This window comes from Arachis duranensis, chromosome 2 (assembly GCF_000817695.3).
Source record: "Arachis duranensis cultivar V14167 chromosome 2, aradu.V14167.gnm2.J7QH, whole genome shotgun sequence".
Classification (NCBI taxonomy): Eukaryota; Viridiplantae; Streptophyta; class Magnoliopsida; order Fabales; family Fabaceae; genus Arachis; species Arachis duranensis.
In genome coordinates this window covers 29550227-29555538 of record NC_029773.3, presented here as the reverse complement: position 1 = coordinate 29555538, position 5312 = coordinate 29550227, and positions in this window count along the sequence as shown.

Here is a 5312-nt window from a genome sequence, read left to right as displayed (position 1 = left end):
ACAGCATCTGCAGTCCTTTTCGGTCTCTGAATCAGATTTTTGCTCAGGACCCTCAATTTCAGCCAGAAAATACCTGAAATCACAGAAAAATACACAAACACATAGTAAAGTCCAGAAAAGTGAATTTTAACTAAAAACTAATAAAAATATACTAAAAACTAACTAGATCATACCAAAAACATACTAAAAACAATGCCAAAAAGCGTATAAATTATCCGCTCATCAGTCGATCCCACGAAGATTGTCGGCTTGAAGCAAGCTATGATCATCTTGTAAATCTCAATCAGGCAGATTTAAACGGTTATGGAGTTTTGATAATTAAAAGATAAATAAACATGAAATAAAGATGGAGATACTTATGCAATTCATTGGGGGGAATTTCAGATAAGCGTATGGAGATGCGTTATTTCTTCTGAATATCTGCTTTCCTACTGTCTTTATTCAATCATTCATACTCCTTTCCATGGCAAGCTGTATGTAGGGGATCACCGTTGTCAATGGCTACCGTCCATCCTCTCAGTGAAAATGGTCCAACTACGGGTTACATAGGGCTAATCATCTATCGGTTCTCACTTGTGTCGGAATAAGATCCAATGATCTTTTTGCGTCTGTCACTATGCTCAACAGTCATGAGTTTGAAGCTCGTCACAGTCATCCCATCCCAGATCCTACTCGGAATACCACATACAAGGTTTAGACTTTCCAGATCTCAAGAATGCTACCAATTAGTTCTAGCTTATACCACGAAGACTCTGATCTCATGGAATGGAAGACTTTGTTGTCAGGAAAGGTAAACAAACGCATGGACCAGGAATCCAAGAGATACACACTCAAGCTATTGTAGATAGAACGGAAGTGGTTGTCAGGCACGCGTTCATAGGTGAGAATGATGATGAGTGTCACGGATCATCACATTCATCCGGTTGAAGTGCGAGTGAATATCATAGAATAAGAATAAGCTTGAATTGAATAGAAAAATAATAGTACTTTGCATTAATACTCGAGGAACAGCAGAGCTCCACACCTTAATCTATGGTGTGTAGAAACTCCACCGTTGAAAATACACAAGTGATAATGGTCCAGGTATGGCCGAATGGCCAGCCCCCAAAACGTGATCAAGAGATCAAAAGATGATCAAAAGATATTAATACAATAGTAAAAAGTCCTATTTATACTAAACTAGTTACTAGGGTTACAGAAATAAGTAAATGATGCAGAAATCCACTTCCGGGCCGACTTGGTGTGTGCTTGGGCTGAGCATTGAAGCTTTCATGTGTAGAGACTTTTCTTGGAGTTAAACGCTAATTTGCAGCTTGTTTTGGGCGTTTAACTCTAGCTTGTAACCTGTTTCTGGCGTTTAACACCAGAATAGGGCAGGAAGTTGGCGTTTGAACGCCAACTTGCATCATCAAAACTCGAGCAAAGTATAGACTATTATATATTGCTGGAAAGCGCAGGATGTCTACTTTCCAACGCAATTGAGAGCGCGCCATTTGGATTTCTGTAGCTCCAAAAAATCCATTTCGAGTGCAGGGAGGTCAGAATCTAACAACATCAGCAGTCCTTTTTCAGCATCTTAATCAGATTTTTGCTCAGGTCCCTCAATTTCAGCCAGAAAATACCTGAAATCACAGAAAAACACACAAACTTATAGTAAAGTCCAGAAATGTGAATTTTGCTTAAAAACTAATAAAAATATACTAAAAAGTAGCTGGATCCTACTAAAATCTATCTAAAAATAATGCCAAAAAGCATATAAATTATCCGCTCATCTTTTCGCCTTCTCAAAAAAGAAGAGAAATAAAAAGAGGAGAACACAATAAATGCAAATAAATTATAGTGTATGTTTGGGCGCCATTATTTTGTTAAAAAAATATCTTTTTTCAATGAAGAAAGATCTTTTTTAATTTTTTAACGTGTTTGGCAAATTTTTAGTAGTAAAAGTAAAAGCACTAGTAAAATAAAAAAAAAAGATCTTTTTTGAGAAGCTGTAATTTACATCTTTTTTTAAAAGATCTTTTTCCCTTTAAAAAAAGATGTTTTTCATGTAATAAATAAACAAAAAAGTACTTTTATATTGTTATACCCAAACATAATTGATAGATAAAAAGACCTTTTTACATGAGATATCCAAACATAAAATTATTTTTACTTCTCTATATGATCTTTTAAAAAAAGATAACTCAAAAAAAGATCTTTTTTTAAAAGCTCACCCAAATAAGTCCATAAAAAAAATATAAATAAAAAATGCAATAGCAACAATAAGAGAAGAAAAATAAAAAAATAAAAAATAAAACAAAACAAAAAAAAGTATTCACTCGTACGTTGAGTGCTTTTTACAAATTTTAAGCCAATTTGATTATATACATGGTTACCAAAATTTTTTTTACACCTAGCAGTACGGACTGCTGTGCTGATTCTTTTATACTACCAGTAAATAATATATGTATATCTATAAGACTTTTAAAATAAACGTGATTAGACTGTTTTTGGTTTTCTAGTTGTTCAAAATTGAATTTTATAATTGATAATGTACTGAAAAATCAATTACAGATTGGTTAAAATCTTTTGAGATATTTTTTCGGATTCAACAAGAGAAGTAAATTAAACTATCCTTTTCTTTAAAAAAAAAATTACCTTGTGTATGTATATGATGGTTTAAGTTGGACCTTGAGAGGGGATTTGAATCAAGGTTGCTTTAGATTTTTACCCTTTTAAAGATTTTTAATGATCCAGAGAAGAGAATTGAATTTATGATCACTTTTAACCTTTTAAATATTAAAATAGCAAAACATATTTGAGTTATTGATTTTGCAAAATTTGGTTTAGTGATTATACAAGTCACAATTTAGTTTTGCTTCATAATGCGCAAAATGAAAACAGAGCAGAGAAGAGAAGCTTACACTACCATATATTCTAGTTCAGTTACTTTATCAAATGTGACCTACATTCAGCCTCTACTACAATTATGCAGAATTTTCACTATTTTTTTCAACAATTCTCTAGGATTTTTTCTAATCCTATCAAGGAACTCATAAGCTTCTAACCAAGCTTGTTTCGGCTAAATTCTCTAATTTAGACTCTCAATATTAAGTGCCCATCCAACTTAGTAAGAAGAATCTCTTAAGATCATGACACAAAATAGAAAATACATAAAAAAAGATTGACATATTTAATGACTTTTTCTCCAAATTCAACTCTCTTTACCTTTTCTCTCATATGGCTTTTTCAAATACCTCACAAAATGCCTTTACCATGAGAAACAAAGAAAGATAAACAAAAAAAAGAAAAATATTCGATGTAACAACATGAAGGAAAAGATGAAGGTAGCTTGAAAGCTATGAAAAATTCAGAATTTCAGTTTTCATTCCTTGGCTTCAACTCTTAGCTGATTACTTCCTTTTATATATGGGTAATACTTTCAAAACTTGAAGTGCTCTTTTGGACAAGATTTGAGCACAAGGACAATATCGAGATTGTATTCTTCTTCTAAAATCATAGTAGAAACGCAGAGGTAGTGGAGGCACAAGGTTGCAGATTAATGCGTGCATATCTTTTCCTTATTTTTCTATTATTTTAGATATGAATTTATTGAGTTTTATTTAGATTTTAGTGTTTGAAGCCTATTTGAACGCTACTTTGAGGCGCATTGTGGTTTTATTAATTTCAAAAAAAAATCCGGGCGAGTTTGCCAGAGTTCATGCAGAAGAAAAAGGATGAAAGTGGATGCTGTCAACCTTGACCTCCTCGCACTCCAACGAGAATAACTTGAGTTACAGAGGTCCAATTGATGCAGTTTTAGCAGCATTAAAAATCCAAATTCTAGAGTTTTCCAACAATGTATAATAGTCTATACTTTTATTCTGGCGTCACCGCCTTGTGGAGCGCTAAACGCCGAGCCTGGCGTTTAGCACCGGGAAGACAACAACGAGTGAACGCTTTCTGCCTCCAGGGGTGCTAAATGCCAGTTTTGGCGTTTAGCACCAGTGGCACGGATCCAACTTTAAGGGAAGGGCTTCATTAGTTAGATTTGGGCCATATGTATTATATTTTATTTTGTTTTGGGTATTTTTATTTATAAACACAATCTTTTAGGTTTAGAATTTATTATTTTATTTTAGTTTCAAATCAAATTAGGTTAGATACAAAAGGGAAAAGATTCAGCCCTTAGGGGGGGAGCTCTTCTCTCATCATCTTCTCACTTCGGCACTTTCACATTTTCTAAACCCTAGTTTTTTCTCTGAAGCATGAGCCAGTAAACCTCCCGGTTAAGGTTAGAAGCTTTGTTTATTTCTATGGATTAAGACTATTATTTTTCTATTTTAATTAATGTATTGATTCAGTTACAAGGATTAATTTCGTTCTTCATTCTATGAATCTGAGTAGATCAGAAGAATAATCCTTACTCTATACGCGTTATTGTATTCTTGGAAGAGTTATCTCACTTGAACAACAGCTTGAAAGTAAATTTCTCTTAAATTGCTAATTACTTGGACTCAACGGGATACATGACATATAATCCTTTTATATTTGGATAATTAGGGTTTTTGTGGCTATAAACTAGAATTGAACTTAACCCTCTAATCGAAATTAAGTGACAAGGACATTGGCAGTTAACTAGCACTACAACAAATATGGCCTTTAGCAACGCCAAATTTTGCAACGCCTTAAAACCGTTCTCTTAGATAGGTTTAGACAACGGTTTTTTAAAGTGTTACTGGTGAATTTCATTTTTCATCAATTTCTAGCAACACAGTAAAACCGTTCTATTTGACTATTTTAAAGAACGGTTTTATAACTGTTACCATGAGTTGGCTTTAAGCAACGGTTTTTTATTGTTGTTTAAAGAATTGCACAAAAGAAACGCATTAAAACCATTGCCGAAATGCTACACTTTAAAACTGTTCCATTAGATTGTCTTAGACAACGATTTTTACAGTGTTGCTGTTGAAGTTCATTTTTTCATTATGCTATAGTAACAAAATAAAACCGTTCTCTTTGACTATTTTAAAGAACGGTTTTACAACCATTACAACAATTATTTATGAAACAACCATTTTCTAATATTATTTAAATAATTATACAAATTAAACAATACTAATAAAATTAATTTCAGATAATTATGTAAATTGAAATTATTTTTTCTATAAATATTGAATTTATAAAATACTCAAAATCTATTGTTATAAATAATTAACAAATATTATTTTTGAAAAAAATAAATTAAAATATATTTATAATAAATGTTATATATTTTGTTATAAATACATAACAAATTTTTTTTTAAAAAAATAAAGTTAAAATAAATTTAT